The sequence below is a fragment of the Pseudophryne corroboree genome, chromosome 4 (assembly GCF_028390025.1).
Source record: "Pseudophryne corroboree isolate aPseCor3 chromosome 4, aPseCor3.hap2, whole genome shotgun sequence".
Taxonomy (NCBI): domain Eukaryota; kingdom Metazoa; phylum Chordata; class Amphibia; order Anura; family Myobatrachidae; genus Pseudophryne; species Pseudophryne corroboree.
The window spans coordinates 853,761,448-853,780,614 of NC_086447.1; positions in this window are offsets into that span (position 1 = coordinate 853,761,448).

Sequence of the window (19,167 nt, forward strand, 5' to 3'; positions counted from 1 at the left end):
TCATATCGCTCAGCGTGTGTGCACCAACGATGAACGATGGATGTCCCCGTGGTTGTTCATTGTTGGTTTTCCCTCGTTCTGCATAGCAAGCCAAACAAGATGAGGGTCGTTAATCTTTGAAATCAACTATTGTTCAAATCGGAAACGTCAGCTAGTGTGTAGGGCCCATAAGAATGTGATATCTATATATTTCACCCATTAATATCCAGCATTATACACCATACCTACTCCCACCTACTGTATAATACAGTTGTTTTTACACCTGAGGATATTAGTATGCACACACCGCGCATGCGTAGTTCTGACCTGATCACACCGCTGCGAAGAAGTGCAGCGTGCGATCGGGTCGTAATGACCCCCATAGTTAATGAGGTTGACAAAAGACAAATTACCCATCGAGTTCAACCTGTATTCTAATTCTTACAATATTCTGTATTTAGCTAAAGTTTACTATAATTATAATGTCCCTACTAAAGTAATGTTTTAAGACTAATTAACAACTAGAATTCGTGCTCGTCCTAAATATAATTATTTTAAAGGCAATATCCTAGGATCTTTTTCAGTTAGGAATTTATCTAAACCATTTTTAAATATATTTACAGAGTCCACCATTACTACCTTCGCTGGCAGAGAGTTCCAAATCCTTACGGCTCTTACTGTGAAGAACCCTTTTCTACGTTGGGTACAAAATTTTCTCTCCTCTAGCCTCAGAGGGTGAGCGCGTGTCCTGTGAAGAGTTCTCTCAATAAACAAATCCCCTGATAGCTCCTTGTAATGTACCTTTATATATTTGAAGATACAGTATTAATAATGTCTCCTCTTAGACACCTCTTTTCTAGTGTATACATATTCAATTTAGTAAGCCTTTCCTCTTAATCCAGTGCCTCTAACAACTTAACCAATTTTGTAGCTCGCCTCTGAACTCTTTCGAGTTCCTAGCTATCTTTTTTAGAATTCAGTGCCCAGAACTGTACACAATATTCCAGGTTCGGATGTACCAATGATTTGTACAGTGGCAGGATCACACTTTTATCCCTTGCTCAATTTCCCATTTTATGCATGCATGCTAACAACTTATTTGCCATCTTTGCACTTTGACATTGGGTGCTGCCAGGACTGCAGAGAGAAATCCTGGGCCCCGGTACAACAACTTTCTGGGCCCTGTGCCCCACCTTGGAGGGGGTGTGAGACCACAGCATGCTGGAGGTATGGCCACACCCCTTTGGGGGGGGAATTGTCTACAGAGCTGGATTAAGGCTTCGGGGGTCCCGGGGTACTTAAGGTCATTTTAGCCAATATTTTAATAACTTTGTGCATTAAACAAAGTATGTGTACATTCACACAATTCATTTATGTTTCATATACACCTTATACACACAGCCTGAAGGTCATTAAATACAATATTTGTAATAACTTTTTGTATTAAACAAAGTTTGTTTACATTAAGCCAACAGAAAACAAAGGTTTCACTATCTCACTCTCACTCAAAATATTCCGTATTTCAGAATATTTGGATATGGGATACTCAACCTGTATAAGACTAGTAAATACTAATTAATATACATGCATATATATTATAACATATAAATGTGTATGTTTGTGTGTGTGTATATATATATATATATTAGAGATGAGCGCCGGAAATTTTTCGGGTTTTGTGTTTTGGTTTTGGGTTCGGTTCCGCGGCCGTGTTTTGGGTTCGACCGCGTTTTGGCAAAACCTCACCGAATTTTTTTTGTCGGATTCGGGTGTGTTTTGGATTCGGGTGTTTTTTTCAAAAAACCCTAAAAAACAGCTTAAATCATAGAATTTGGGGGTAATTTTGATCCCAAAGTATTATTAACCTCAAAAAACATAATTTACACTCATTTTCAGCCTATTCTGAACACATCACACCTCACAATATTATTTTTAGTCCTAAAATTTGCACCGAGGTCGCTGTGTGAGTAAGATAAGCGACCCTAGTGGCCGACACAAACACCGGGCCCATCTAGGAGTGGCACTGCAGTGTCACGCAGGATGTCCCTTCCAAAAAACCCTCCCCAAACAGCACATGACGCAAAGAAAAAAAGAGGCGCAATGAGGTAGCTGTGTGAGTAAGATTAGCGACCCTAGTGGCCGACACAAACACCGGGCCCATCTAGGAGTGGCACTGCAGTGTCACGCAGGATGTCCCTTCCAAAAAACCCTCCCCAAACAGCACATGACGCAAAGAAAAAAAGAGGCGCAATGAGGTAGCTGACTGTGTGAGAAAGATAAGCGACCCTAGTGGCCGACACAAACACCGGGCCCATCTAGGAGTGGCACTGCAGTGTCACGCAGGATGTCCCTTCCAAAAAACCCTCCCCAAACAGCACATGACGCAAAGAAAAAAAGAGGCGCAATGAGGTAGCTGACTGTGTGAGAAAGATAAGCGACCCTAGTGGCCGACACAAACACCGGGCCCATCTAGGAGTGGCACTGCAGTGTCACGCAGGATGTCCCTTCCAAAAAACCCTCCCCAAACAGCACATGACGCAAAGAAAAAAAGAGGCGCAATGAGGTAGCTGTGTGAGTAAGATTAGCGACCCTAGTGGCCGACACAAACACCGGGCCCATCTAGGAGTGGCACTGCAGTGTCACGCAGGATGTCCCTTCCAAAAAACCCTCCCCAAACAGCACATGACGCAAAGAAAAAAAGAGGCGCAATGAGGTAGCTGACTGTGTGAGAAAGATAAGCGACCCTAGTGGCCGACACAAACACCGGGCCCATCTAGGAGTGGCACTGCAGTGTCACGCAGGATGTCCCTTCCAAAAAACCCTCCCCAAACAGCACATGACGCAAAGAAAAAAAGAGGCGCAATGAGGTAGCTGTGTGAGAAAGATAAGCGACCCTAGTGGCCGACACAAACACCGGGCCCATCTAGGAGTGGCACTGCAGTGTCACGCAGGATGTCCCTTCCAAAAAACCCTCCCCAAACAGCACATGACGCAAAGAAAAATAAAAGAAAAAAGAGGTGCAAGATGGAATTGTCCTTGGGCCCTTCCCACCCACCCTTATGTTGTATAAACAAAACAGGACATGCACACTTTAACCAACCCATCATTTCAGTGACAGGGTCTGCCACACGACTGTGACTGAAATGACGGGTTGGTTTGGACCCCCACCAAAAAAGAAGCAATTAATCTCTCCTTGCACAAACTGGCTCTACAGAGGCAAGATGTCCACCTCATCATCATCCTCCGATATATCACCGTGTACATCCCCCTCCTCACAGATTATCAATTCGTCCCCACTGGAATCCACCATGTCAGCTCCCTGTGTACTTTGTGGAGGCAATTGCTGCTGGTCAATGTCTCCGCGGAGGAATTGATTATAATTCATTTTAATGAACATCATCTTCTCCACATTTTCTGGATGTAACCTCGTACGCCGATTGCTGACAAGGTGAGCGGCGGCACTAAACACTCTTTCGGAGTACACACTTGTGGGAGGGCAACTTAGGTAGAATAAAGCCAGTTTGTGCAAGGGCCTCCAAATTGCCTCTTTTTCCTGCCAGTATAAGTACGGACTGTGTGACGTGCCTACTTGGATGCGGTCACTCATATAATCCTCCACCATTCTATCAATGGTGATAGAATCATATGCAGTGACAGTAGACGACATGTCCGTAATGGTTGTCAGGTCCTTCAGTCCGGACCAGATGTCAGCATCAGCAGTCGCTCCAGACTGCCCTGCATCACCGCCAGCGGGTGGGCTCGGAATTCTGAGCCTTTTCCTCGCACCCCCAGTTGCGGGAGAATGTGAAGGAGGAGATGTTGACAGGTCGCGTTCCGCTTGACTTGACAATTTTCTCACCAGCAGGTCTTTGAAACCCAGCAGACTTGTGTGCGCCGGAAAGAGAGATCCAAGGTAGGTTTTAAATCTAGGATCGAGCACGGTGGCCAAAATGTAGTGCTCTGATTTCAACAGATTGACCACCCGTGAATCCTTGTTAAGCGAATTAAGGGCTCCATCCACAAGTCCCACATGCCTAGCGGAATCGCTCTGTCTTAGCTCCTCCTTCAATGTCTCCAGCTTCTTCTGCAAAAGCCTGATGAGGGGAATGACCTGACTCAGGCTGGCAGTGTCTGAACTGACTTCACGTGTGGCAAGTTCAAAAGGTTGCAGAACCTTGCACAACTTTGAAATCATTCTCCACTGCGCTTGAGACAGGTGCATTCCACCTCCTATATCGTGGTCAGTTGTATAGGCTTGAATGGCCTTTTGCTGCTCCTCCAACCTCTGAAGCATATAGAGGGTTGAATTCCACCTCGTTACCACCTCCTGCTTCAGATGATGGCAGGGCAGGTTCAGGCGTTTTTGGTGGTGCTCCAGTCTTCTGTACGTGCTGCCTGTACGCCGAAAGTGTCCCGCAATTTTTCTGGCCACCGACAGCATCTCTTGCACGCCCCTGTCGTTTTTTAAAAAATTCTGCACCACCAAATTCAAGGTATGTGCAAAACATGGGACGTGCTGGAATTTGCCCAGATGTAATGCACGCACAATATTGCTGGCGTTGTCCGATGCCACAAATCCACAGGAGAGTCCAATTGGGGTAAGCCATTCCGCGATGATCTTCCTCAGTTGCCGTAAGAGGTTTTCAGCTGTGTGCGTATTCTGGAAACCGGTGATACAAAGCGTAGCCTGCCTAGGAAAGAGTTGGCGTTTGCGAGATGCTGCTACTGGTGCCGCCGCTGCTGTTCTTGCGGCGGGAGTCCATACATCTACCCAGTGGGCTGTCACAGTCATATAGTCCTGACCCTGCCCTGCTCCACTTGTCCACATGTCCGTGGTTAAGTGGACATTGGGTACAGCTGCATTTTTTAGGACACTGGTGACTCTTTTTCTGAGGTCTGTGTACATTTTCGGTATCGCAACCCTAGAGAAATGGAACCTAGATGGTATTTGGTACCGGGGACACAGTACCTCCAACAAGTCTTTAGTTGGCTCTGCAGTAATGATGGATACCGGAACCACGTTTCTCACCACCCAGGATGTCAAGGCCTCAGTTATCCGCTTTGCAGTAGGATGACTGCTGTGATATTTAATCTTCCTCGCAAATGACTGTTGGACAGTCAATTGCTTGGTGGAAGTAGTAAAAGTGGTCTTACGACTTCCTCTCTGGGATGACCATCGACTCCCAGCAGCAACAACAGCAGCGCCAGCAGCAGTAGGCGTTACACGCAAGGATGCATCGGAGGAATCCCAGGCAGGAGAGGAATCGTCAGAATTGCCAGTGACATGGCCTGCAGGACTATTGGCATTCCTGGGGAAGGAGGAAATTGACACTGAGGGAGTTGGTGGGGTGGTTTGCGTGAGCTTGGTTACAAGAGGAAGGGATTTACTGGTCAGTGGAGTGCTTCCGCTGTCACCCAAAGTTTTTGAACTTGTCACTGACTTATTATGAATGCGCTGCAGGTGACGTATAAGGGAGGATGTTCCGAGGTGGTTAACGTCCTTACCCCTACTTATTACAGCTTGACAAAGGGAACACACGGCTTGACACCTGTTGTCCGCATTTCTGGTGAAATACCTCCACACCGAAGAGCTGATTTTTTTGGTATTTTCACCTGGCATGTCAACGGCCATATTCGTCCCACGGACAACAGGTGTCTCCCCGGGTGCCTGACTTAAACAAACCACCTCACCATCAGAATCCTCCTTGTCAATTTCCTCCCCAGCGCCAGCAACACCCATATCCTCCTCATCCTGGTGGACTTCAACACTGACATCTTCAATCTCACTATCAGGAACTGGACTGCGGGTGCTCCTTCCAGCACTTGCAGGGGGCGTGCAAATGGTGGAAGGCGCATGCTCTTCACATCCAGTGTTGGGAAGGTCAGGCATCGCAACCGACACAATTGGACTCTCCTTGTGGATTTGGGATTTCGAAGAACGCACAGTTCTTTGCTGTGCTTTTGCCAGCTTGAGTCGTTTCATTTTTCTAGCGAGAGGCTGAGTGCTTCCATCCTCATGTGAAGCTGAACCACTAGCCATGAACATAGGCCAGGGCCTCAGCCGTTCCTTGCCACTCCGTGTGGTAAATGGCATATTGGCAAGTTTACGCTTCTCCTCCGACAATTTTAGTTTAGGTTTTGGAGTCCTTTTTTTTCTGATATTTGGTGTTTTGGATTTGACATGCTCTGTACTATGACATTGGGCATCGGCCTTGGCAGACGACGTTGCTGGCATTTCATCGTCTCGGCCATGACTAGTGGCAGCAGCTTCAGCACGAGGTGGAAGTGGATCTTGATCTTTCCCTAATTTTGGAACCTCAACTTTTTTGTTCTCCATATTTTATAGGCAGAACTAAAAGGCACCTCAGGTAAACAATGGAGATGGATGGATTGGATACTAGTATACAATTATGGACGGACTGCCACGGTTAGGTGGTATAAAAAAACCACGGTTAGGTGGTATATATTATAATAATAATACAATTATGGATGGACGGACTGCCTGCCGACTGCCGACACAGAGGTAGCCACAGCCGTGAACTACCGCACTGTACACTGGTTGATAAAGAGATAGTAGTATACTCGTAACAACTAGTATGACACTATGACGACGGTATAAAGAAAGAAAAAAAATACCACGGTTAGGTGGTATATATTATAATAATAATACAATTATGGATGGACGGACTGCCTGCCGACTGCCGACACAGAGGTAGCCACAGCCGTGAACTACCGCACTGTACACTGGTTGATAAAGAGATAGTAGTATACTCGTAACAACTAGTATGACACTATGACGACGGTATAAAGAATGAAAAAAAAACCACGGTTAGGTGGTATATATTATAATAATAATACAATTATGGATGGACGGACTGCCTGCCGACTGCCGACACAGAGGTAGCCACAGCCGTGAACTACCGCACTGTACACTGGTTGATAAAGAGATAGTAGTATACTCGTAACAACTAGTATGACACTATGACGACGGTATAAAGAATGAAAAAAAAACCACGGTTAGGTGGTATATATTATAATAATAATACAATTATGGATGGACGGACTGCCTGCCGACTGCCGACACAGAGGTAGCCACAGCCGTGAACTACCGCACTGTACACTGGTTGATAAAGAGATAGTAGTATACTCGTAACAACTAGTATGACACTATGACGACGGTATAAAGAATGAAAAAAAACCACGGTTAGGTGGTATATATTATAATAATAATACAATTATGGATGGACGGACTGCCTGCCGACTGCCGACACAGAGGTAGCCACAGCCGTGAACTACCGCACTGTACACTGGTTGATAAAGAGATAGTAGTATACTCGTAACAACTAGTATGACACTATGACGACGGTATAAAGAATGAAAAAAAAAACCACGGTTAGGTGGTATATATTATAATAATAATACAATTATGGATGGACGGACTGCCTGCCGACTGCCGACACAGAGGTAGCCACAGCCGTGAACTACCGCACTGTACACTGGTTGATAAAGAGATAGTCGTATACTCGTAACAACTAGTATGACACTATGACGACGGTATAAAGAATGAAAAAAAAACCACGGTTAGGTGGTATATATTATAATAATAATACAATTATGGATGGACGGACTGCCTGCCGACTGCCGACACAGAGGTAGCCACAGCCGTGAACTACCGCACTGTACACTGGTTGATAAAGAGATAGTAGTATACTCGTAACAACTAGTATGACACTATGACGACGGTATAAAGAAAGAAAAAAAAATACCACAGTTAGGTGGTATATATTATAATAATAATACAATTATGGATGGACGGACTGCCTGCCGACTGCCGACACAGAGGTAGCCACAGCCGTGAACTACCGCACTGTACACTTGTTGATAAAGAGATAGTAGTATACTCGTAACAACTAGTATGACACTATGACGACGGTATAAAGAATGAAAAAAAAACCACGGTTAGGTGGTATATATTATAATAATAATACAATTATGGATGGACGGACTGCCTGCCGACTGCCGACACAGAGGTAGCCACAGCCGTGAACTACCGCACTGTACACTGGTTGATAAAGAGATAGTAGTATACTCGTAACAACTAGTATGGCACTATGACGACGGTATAAAGAATGAAAAAAAAACCACGGTTAGGTGGTATATATTATAATAATAATACAATTATGGATGGACGGACTGCCTGCCGACTGCCGACACAGAGGTAGCCACAGCCGTGAACTACCGCACTGTACACTGGTTGATAAAGAGATAGTAGTATACTCGTAACAACTAGTATGACACTATGACGGTATAAAGAATGAAAAAAAAACCACGGTTAGGTGGTATATATTATAATAATAATACAATTATGGATGGACGGACTGCCTGCCGACTGCCGACACAGAGGTAGCCACAGCCGTGAACTACCGCACTGTACACTGGTTGATAAAGAGATAGTAGTATACTCGTAACAACTAGTATGACACTATGACGACGGTATAAAGAAAGAAAAAAAAATACCACGGTTAGGTGGTATATATTGTAATACAATTATGGATGGACGGACTGCCTGCCGAGTTCCGACTGCCGACACAGAGGTAGCCACAGCCGTGAACTACCGCACTGTACTGTGTCTGCTGCTAATATAGACTGGTTGATAAAGAGATAGTATACAATACATACAACAATATACTACTATACTGGTGGTCAGGCACTGGTCACCACTAGTCACACTGGCAGTGGCACTCCTGCAGCAAAAGTGTGCACTGTTTAATTTTAAATTAATATAATATTATGTACTCCTGGGGGCTCCTGCTATAACAACCTGCAGTGCTCCCCAGTCTCCCCCACAATTATTATAAGCTTTGCCTTTTATACATTGATGTGCAGCACACTGGGCTGAGCTGAGTGCACACAGACTGAGTCACACTGTGTGACTGGCTGCTGCTGTGTATCGTTTTTTTTCAGGCAGAGAACGGATATAGCAGAGAACGGATATATTATATTAAAATAAATAAAAGTTAACTAACAACAACTGCACTGGTCACTGTGGTAAACTCTGTCTGACTCTGCACAATCTCTCTCTCTCTTCTAATCTAATTTCTAATGGAGAGGACGCCAGCCACGTCCTCTCCCTATCAATCTCAATGCACGTGTGAAAATGGCGGCGACGCGCGGCTCCTTATATAGAATCCGAGTCTCGCGAGAATCCGACAGCGTCATGATGACGTTCGGGCGCGCTCGGGTTAACCGAGCAAGGCGGGAGGATCCGAGTCTGCTCGGACCCGTGAAAAAAAACATGAAGTTCGTGCGGGTTCGGTTTCAGAGAAACCGAACCCGCTCATCTCTAATATATATATATATATATATATATAGGAGAAAGGCAATACTCGGCACTCCTGAGAAATGAATGAAAGCAACTTGCTCCGGTGCCCTGTCTGCGGGTAGCCAATAAACGTGAATATGGATAACCGGCACTCTTAGAGACTATTAAATCAATTGACACAGCACAGCAGCTTCAGTCAACGTTTCAGGAATCACTCCTTTTATCAAGACCATAAGCATACAGTACAAAACAAACATATAAATAACTTACCTAACACCACGTGCATTCCTCACACCTCCGCTCTCCGGGACCCAGTGACGTCATCGGCGCGCGCCGGCGCCGGCAACCTGCGTCCTCAGGGGGCGGAGCTGTACGGAGCCCATCACCATGACACCCAGCTGTGAAACCCAAACAAATGCCAGATTAAGTAAATAACCACTTAATTCTACACGGAGCTGAGATCACAAGTGCAGCAAAACGGAACCATCTGGTCTAAGCATAATAAAACAATTGGATAAAGCCAAATAGCCACCGTAAACAGGGAAATACAGAATATATATCTATGAGGCATCAATCAATGACTTAATGCCCTTGTGCAGTACCAACTTAGTTTTGCTGGTGCATGTACAGCTGAACTTAAATAAGGTGCAGCCTAAAAGCAAAAACTGCACCATATGTAAAACATCATATAGCAACTGTAGATGTTATAATTAGAGAAAGCACGTATATGATAGAATGTCATTCAAGCCCAGTGGTTTGACAGTCTGTAGTAGATATATCCAGCGGGCCTCCTTCTGCAGTAAAATCTTTCCACGGTCGCCGCCTCTTTTAGATTCTGGTACTCCATCTATAATTTTATAGCGGATCGATGCCAGGCTATGATGGCAGTCTTTAAAGTGGCGAGCGACCGGTTGATCCGACCCTTTACCCTCTAGAGCAGCTCTAATACTAGAGCGATGGAGGGCTATCCTTTCTTTGAATTGGCGAATCGTTTTGCCAATGTATAGTAGCCCACATGGGCATTTAATGTAGTATATCACATAGCGACTGGAGCACGTATATGGAGCTGTAATCATATATTTCTTGCCTGATCTGGGATGGTGAAAAAACTGTCCTGTTTCCAGACTGGTGCATGTAGTGCAACCTAGGCACCTATAGTTACCAGGCTTGCGTGTTAAGAAATGTGTAGTCATGCTCTTATTAAAGTTAGAAATGTAATTATGGACAATAATGTCTTTGATGTTTTTGCTCCTACGGAATGCTGGGAGGATGGACGTAGTTTCAAAAGTTGGCAGGGTTCTATCTTTCGATATTATTGGCCACATTCGTTTGGCGGATTTGACCGTATGTGCACTATAAGTGCTGAAGTCCTGGGGCCAAACAATCCGATCACTGGGGTCCTTAGAGGACTTTTTACTTAATAGATCAGCCCGATTTTTGGAAAGCGCCTTCTCTTTAGCTTTCTTGAGGAGGTTCAGTTGGTAACCCCTTGCACAAAACTTGCGAATCATAATGTCCATCTGGGCACTTGCGTCCCTCCTGTCACTGCAGATGCGGTGGATCCTCAAAAATTGGGAGTATGGCAACCCCCACTTCATTGCTGGGGGGTGATGACTGTTAGCATGTAAGGTAGTGTTCCTGTCTGTGTCTTTGACGTACAGTGTTGTATGTAAAGCATGATTGTGGTCCTGTGTGACGGTTACGTCAAGATAATGAATGGTATCGTAACTGGAAATGAAGGTGAATTTGATGGAAGCATCCAGCAGGTTCACCTGGTGCATTGCACTACTGAATTCCTCAATTGAACCGGACCACAAGATGAAGATATCATCAATGTAGCGATGGTAACACTTGATTTTGTTCGCCATCATGGGGTTAGTCAGGAACAGGTCCTTTTCTACCTCACACATGAATAGATTGGCCAGGCTTGGAGCTACACAAGAACCCATTGCACATCCAGACTGCTGTTGGTATAGTTTACCATCAAAAATGAAATAGTTACGTTTCAACGTGAGCTCAAGAAGATGGATGAAGAAATTAATGTCAGGCCCAGAATAACTTATATTGCCAGTGATACAGCGCCTGATGGCTTCAACCCCCCGAAGGTGGGGGATGTTGGTGTATAAGCTAACGACGTCTACTGTACACATCAAAAATTTGTCTGGCAGTGGGCTGAGTGCCTGAATATTCGTCAAAAAAGCAGTAGTGTCCTTAAGACATGTTGCTTGCTCACTGACTATCGGCTGCAAAAACATATCTAAATATTTAGATATTGTATAGTAAAGTGAATCACGTGCAGCGATAATGGGACGACCGGGAGGGCAAATTGGGTTCTTGTGCAGCTTAGGGATAGTGTAAAGAACCGGGGTCACTGGCCAATCTTGGGTCAAGACTAACTGAGTCTTAAGATCTATTACATTCATGTTGACCGCTTCTTTCAACACCGCATCTATTTCAGCCTTATATTTGACAGTTGGATCCTCTGTCAATAGCTGGTAAGTGCACGTATCTGCAAGTTGTGTGTAAATTTCTGATCTATAGGCGCTAAGATCTTGTACCACTATACCCCCTCCCTTATCCGCCGGGCGGATAACTATATCAGTGTAGGAACCTAAAGCTTTTAAGGCCTTTTGTTCTGTAACTGACAAATTTGTGCCACCAGTGTGATTTGGAGGTGCTTTTTCATCATAAATATTATTCATATAATTGATGAAGCATTTAATGTTGGGATTGTGGGAAACTGGATCAAATGTTGAAGGTTTGAACAAGGCAGGTGTAGTGGACGTCTGTTGCAGGCTGTCAGCAAAATGTTCCTTCAGCCGTAGTCTGCGTCCGAACTTGTATAGGTCAATTTTGTCACGAAAAGGATCTGGACTGTGAGTCGGAACATACGACAGACCCTTATTCAATACTGTCACTTCATCACTCGTGAGGGTCCTAGAAGATAAATTGAAAACTAAGTTTTCTTGTTCGCCGTCCTGGGTTCTTGTGTAGCTCCAAGCCTGGCCAATCTATTCATGTGTGAGGTAGAAAAGGACCTGTTCCTGACTAACCCCATGATGGCGAACAAAATCAAGTATTACCATCGCTACATTGATGATATCTTCATCTTGTGGTCCGGTTCAATTGAGGAATTCAGTAGTGCAATGCACCAGGTGAACCTGCTGGATGCTTCCATCAAATTCACCTTCATTTCCAGTTACGATACCATTCATTATCTTGACGTAACCGTCACACAGGACCACAATCATGCTTTACATACAACACTGTACGTCAAAGACACAGACAGGAACACTACCTTACATGCTAACAGTCATCACCCCCCAGCAATGAAGTGGGGGTTGCCATACTCCCAATTTTTGAGGATCCACCGCATCTGCAGTGACAGGAGGGACGCAAGTGCCCAGATGGACATTATGATTCGCAAGTTTTGTGCAAGGGGTTACCAACTGAACCTCCTCAAGAAAGCTAAAGAGAAGGCGCTTTCCAAAAATCGGGCTGATCTATTAAGTAAAAAGTCCTCTAAGGACCCCAGTGATCGGATTGTTTGGCCCCAGGACTTCAGCACTAATAGTGCACATACGGTCAAATCCGCCAAACGAATGTGGCCAATAATATCGAAAGATAGAACCCTGCCAACTTTTGAAACTACGTCCATCCTCCCAGCATTCCGTAGGAGCAAAAACATCAAAGACATTATTGTCCATAATGACATTTCTAACTTTAATAAGAGCATGACTACACATTTCTTAACACGCAAGCCTGGTAACTATAGGTGCCTAGGTTGCACTACATGCACCAGTCTGGAAACAGGACAGTTTTTTCACCATCCCAGATCAGGCAAGAAATATATGATTACAGCTCCATATACGTGCTCCAGTCGCTATGTGATATACTACATTAAATGCCCATGTGGGCTACTATACATTGGCAAAACGATTCGCCAATTCAAAGAAAGGATAGCCCTCCATCGCTCTAGTATTAGAGCTGCTCTAGAGGGTAAAGGGTCGGATCAACCGGTCGCTCGCCACTTTAAAGACTGCCATCATAGCCTGGCATCGATCCGCTATAAAATTATAGATGGAGTACCAGAATCTAAAAGAGGCGGCGACCGTGGAAAGATTTTACTGCAGAAGGAGGCCCGCTGGATATATCTACTACAGACTGTCAAACCACTGGGCTTGAATGACATTCTATCATATACGTGCTTTCTCTAATTATAACATCTACAGTTGCTATATGATGTTTTACATATGGTGCAGTTTTTGCTTTTAGGCTGCACCTTATTTAAGTTCAGCTGTACATGCACCAGCAAAACTAAGTTGGTACTGCACAAGGGCATTAAGTCATTGATTGATGCCTCATAGATATATATTCTGTATTTCCCTGTTTACGGTGGCTATTTGGCTTTATCCAATTGTTTTATTATGCTTAGACCAGATGGTTCCGTTTTGCTGCACTTGTGATCTCTGCTCCGTGTAGAATTAAGTGGTTATTTACTTAATCTGGCATTTGTTTGGGTTTCACAGCTGGGTGTCATGGTGATGGGCTCCGTACAGCTCCGCCCCCTGAGGACGCAGGTTGCCGGCGCCGGCGCGCGCCGATGACGTCACTGGGTCCCGGAGAGCGGAGGTGTGAGGAATGCACGTGGTGTTAGGTAAGTTATTTATATGTTTGTTTTGTACTGTATGCTTATGGTCTTGATAAAAGGAGTGATTCCTGAAACGTTGACTGAAGCTGCTGTGCTGTGTCAATTGATTTAATAGTCTCTAAGAGTGCCGGTTATCCATATTCACGTTTATATATATATATATATATATATATATACATACAGTATATACAGGAGGGTGGCCAGTGGCGTAACTAGAAATTTTTCTCCCCCAGGCCAAAAAATCCTTCGGCGCCCCCCCCCCCCCCCATAACCCCCATAATTGGCACTAGTAAAGGGACAAATATGCGGCGTGCGGGGCCAAAAAGGGTGTGTGGCTCCATTGAAACGGGCGTGGCTTTGTGTAAAGGGGCGTGGCATTGCAGGAAAAGACTACCTTATACCCCAGTTTTGCAACCTGCACGCCCAGACGTTAGCCACCACAGGAAAGAAAAATAATCCTGATTCATGCCCCTTACATTATTTGTCATTTTTCCTCCTTATAGTAATGCCCAGTATACATTATTCCACATACTGAAATGGCCTTAGCCATTATGCCACACACAATAATGCACATGACACAATATGCACACACTGTAATGCCCCCGACATATTATGCCACACACCGTAATGCCTGTGACACATTATGACAGGAATCGCAATGCCCGTTATACATTATGCTACACACTGCAATGCCCCTGATACATTATAGCACATACAATGTCTGTGACACAGTATGACACACACCACACTGATCCTGAGACATTATACCACATACCACAATGCCCGTGATATAGTATACAACACACCGTAATGCCTGACACATTATGACACACACCGCAATGTCCGTGATACATTATGCCACACACCGTAATGCCCATTACACATTAAGTTCTACAGTAAGGCTTCTAATTACTTTTAAATTACCTGCTCAATGCCAGGGGTTTCATGCTCTTGGTTCCATGCACGGTGCCAGGGGTTTTCATGCTCAGGGTGTCATGCTCGTTGCCAGGGGTTTCATGCACTGGGTGTCATGCTCGTTGCCAGGGGTTTCATGCACTGGGTGTCATGCTTGTTGCCAGGGGTTTCATGCACTGGGTGTCATGCTCGTTGCTAGGGGGTAGTGCTTGTTGCTAGGGCCATGCTCCCAGTGCCACATATGCCCCCAGTGCCAGATATTCCCCCACAGTGCCTGGTATATGCCCCCAGTGCCAGATATTCCCCCACAGTGCCTGGTACATGCCCCCAGTGCCACATATACCCCCCCAGTGCCACATATGCCCCCTCAGTGCCTGCTCCCCCCAGTGCCAAATATTCCCCCACAGTGCCACATATGCCCCCTCAGTGCCTGCTCCCCCCAGTGCCAGATATTCCCCCACAGTGCCAGGTATATGCCCCCAGTGCCAAATATTCCCCCACAGTGCCAGGTATATGCCCCCAGTGCCAGATATTCCCCCTCAGTGCCAGATATTCCCCCACAGTGCCAGGTATATGCCCCCAGTGCCAGATCTTCCCCCACAGTGCCAGGTATATGCCCCCAGTGCCAGATATTCCCCCACAGTGCCAGGTATATGCCCCCAGTGCCAGATATTCCCCCACAGTGCCAGGTATATGCCCCCAGTGCCAGATATTCCCCCACAGTGCCTGCTCCCCCCCGCTCCTTTGTGTGGGAGGGACACGGAGCGCATAGCGCGCCTCTCCTGTGTCCCTCCTGGCTCTCCAGCCGGTCTAATAAAGGAAGTGCCGGTTCGTGAGCCAATCAGAGCTCACGAATGGCACTTCCTTTATTAGCCCGGCCGGGGGAGAGCCAGGGAGGGACACAGGAGAGGCGCGCGATGTGCGCTCCGTGTCCCTCCTTACAGCAGCGGAGGGAAGGAGACCGCAGATTGACATGCGGATGCTCGTCCGCATGTCAATCTGTGCAAAGTCAGTAGCGCCCCCGCAGCCCCTCGCCCCCCAAGCCACCGCGAGGACTGCGGGGGCAGTAGTTACGCCACTGAGGGTGGCATTTTAGCACTTATCTGTAAATTAAGCGGTACTCCAAACAGTGTCCATCAATTCAGTTTTATTTAAAAAAATAACACTGAAATGATGGATGCTGGTTCCAGTACCATTTAATTTACAGTCTAAGGGGTGTATTCAATAGCTGTCGGAATCTGCCGTATTGTCGGAAAGATGGCAGCTTCCGACAGATTACGGTCGGAAGGGGTTCCGACCTATTCAAAAAAGGCACTTGTCGAATACACATGGAATAGCCGCCGATCCGCATGCTTCTGTCAGAAATGGGGCCAAATCCGACAGGTTTTGGACCCCTTTCCGTCAAACTCAATCCGACTTGAAAACAAGTTGGATAGAGGTGAGGATACAGGGAGCAGTGTGGGGGAGGGGGAGGTACCTTGCATGGCCGTCTCCAGGCCAAGCACCTCTCTCCTTGCAGCGCCCCCCCCGGCACAGACATCACCGCTGCAGACGCTGACAGCTCCCCCCCCACCATCCGTCTCTTACCTCACTGCCCCAGCCAGGACACTGACCTACTGCTGTGACATTAGGCCTTGGGATCATCCATGCGGCCCTCCCAGGCTGGGATCGGCAGCCTGCAGGTGAAGGAAGAGCTGCATCAAATGTCACTCGCACCGGCTCGGATTACCCGCTAGCAGGAGGAGATGCTGGCAGCTCCACCCGCCGCCGTCCAGCTCCCCCTCACAGACATCAACGCCGCAGATGCTGGCAGCTCCACCTGCCGTCTGCTCCCTCCACCGCAGCTGTCAGCGCACCCGGCACCCGCTGACAGCAGGACAGGACCCCACGTGCGGCCAAATCCCACAGTCGTATTTGGCCGTCTATTGAATAGCCCTTGTCGGATCCATTCCAACAAATGCATGTCGTAATGGATCCAAAACTTATTGGATATGCCCCTAAGTCCTAAAGTGCCACCCTCCTGTTTTATAAGTACTATTATTTGCTTTGGTACAGCACCTTGGCCTATTGTATTACTTTCATGTGAGTGCATGAATTTGGATAGACATATATATATATATACAAAATTAAGTGCAAAAGAGTGCCTACTGGTGTTTTGGCATGTAATAATTAATATGTGAAAATTCACCGTGTGAGACGTGAAACAATGTGAAATATTTCAGAGAACAACTTATCTCTCTATACGTCTTCCAATCTGATGACACTTTGATGCATGTGCTGTGAGGCAGCAATGCTAACCATTACACCATCTGTGATGATATATATATATATATATATATATATACATATACATATACACACACATATGTTTATATACTATATATATATATATATATATATATATATATATATATATAGTGTGTATGTATATATATATATATATATATAAACAAATATAAAACCACAGCACTCGCCACCCCCAGAAGCGGGGTGTAATGTCTGCACTCACCACTCATAGGGTGGGTTGCATGTAGCCCATGGCCACCTACTTAAATATATACAAACAGAAAGTTCAGCACTCACCATAGCAAGCTCACTTATCCTCACATCATCAATAAATAAATGATGGGGGTTTAGCTAGTGGATTGGCCAATGCACGGAAGCCTGCAAACCGCTCGCCAAGGTACCCCACCTCCTTGCAGGTCCTACACTAACACAGAGTATTAAAAATTAAAACCTGGCAACTGTATCACACATAATATAACTGAAAATATGGCCACTAGGTTTAATGTGTACCTGCCACATATCTTTTAAAGGCACACTAGTCACTTGACACTGGCTGATAAATTACTAAGGAGCAGCTGACACAGGTTTAAAATCTAGATGAGCGGGTTCGGTTCGTCGAGATCCGAACACCCCAAACTTCACCTATTTTACATGGTTCCGAGGCAGCCTCGGCTCTTCCCGCCTTGCTCGGTTAACCCGAACGCACCCAAACGTCATCATCCCGCTGTCGGATTCTCGCGAGATTCGTATTCTATATAAAGAGCCGCGCGTCGCCGCCATTTTCACTCGTGCATTGGAGATTGAACGGAGAGGACGTGGCTGCGTTCTCTCCCTGAAAAGCTGCAAATATATGTGCTCAGTGTGCTGAAAATATCTATGTTCTCTGCCTGAAAACGCTCCATATCTGTGCTCAGTGTGCTGCAAATATCTGTGCTCAGTGTGCTTTATTGTGGGGACTGGGGACCACCAGTATATAATTATACTTATAGTAGTACAGTACAGTAGGCCATTGCTGTATCTTGCAGCTCGGTGTCACTGCAAGTATCCATTCCATATCTGTGCAGCATTTTTGTGAGCAGTATATATAGTATTACAGTGCCGCATTTTGGTGACCCAACAGTATATAGTTGTGTACAGTAGGCCATTGCTGTATCTTGCAGCTCTGTGTCACTGCAAGTATCCATTCCATATCTGTGCTGCATTTTTGTGAGCAGTATATATAGTATTACAGTGCAGCATTTTGGTGACCCAACAATATATAGTTGTGTACAGTAGGCCATTGCTGTATCTTGCAGCTCTGTGTCACTGCAAGTATCCATTCCATATCTGTGCTGCATTTTTGTGACCAGTATATAAAGTATTACAGTGCAGCATTTTGGTGACCCAACAGTATATAGTTGTGTACAGTAGGCCATTGCTGTATTTTGTCATCTCTGTGTCACTGCAAGTATCCATTGCATATCTGTGCTGCATTTTTGTGAGCAGTATATATAGTATTACAGTGCAGCATTTTGGTGACCCAACAGTATATAGTTGTGTACAGTAGGCCATTGCTGTATCTTGCAGCTCTGCGTCACTGCAAGTATCCATTCCATATCAGTGCTGCATTTTTGTGAGCAGTTGTTAAAGTATTACAGTGCAGCATTTTGGTGACCCAACAGTATATAGTTGTGTACAGTAGGCCATTGCTGTATCTTGCAGCTCTGTGTCACTGCAAGTATCCATTCCATATCTGTGCAGAATTTTTGTGAGCAGTATATATAGTATTACAGTGCAGCATTTTGGTGACCCAACAGTATATAGTTGTGTACAGTAGACCATTGCTGTATCTTGCAGCTCTGTGTCACTGCAAGTATCCATTCCATATCTGTGCTGCATTTTTGTGAGCAGTATATATAGTATTACAGTGCAGAATTTTGGTGACCCAACAGTATATAGTTGTGTACAGTAAGCCATTGCTGTATCTTGTAGCTCTGTGTCACTGCAAGTATCCATTCGATATCTGTGCTGCATT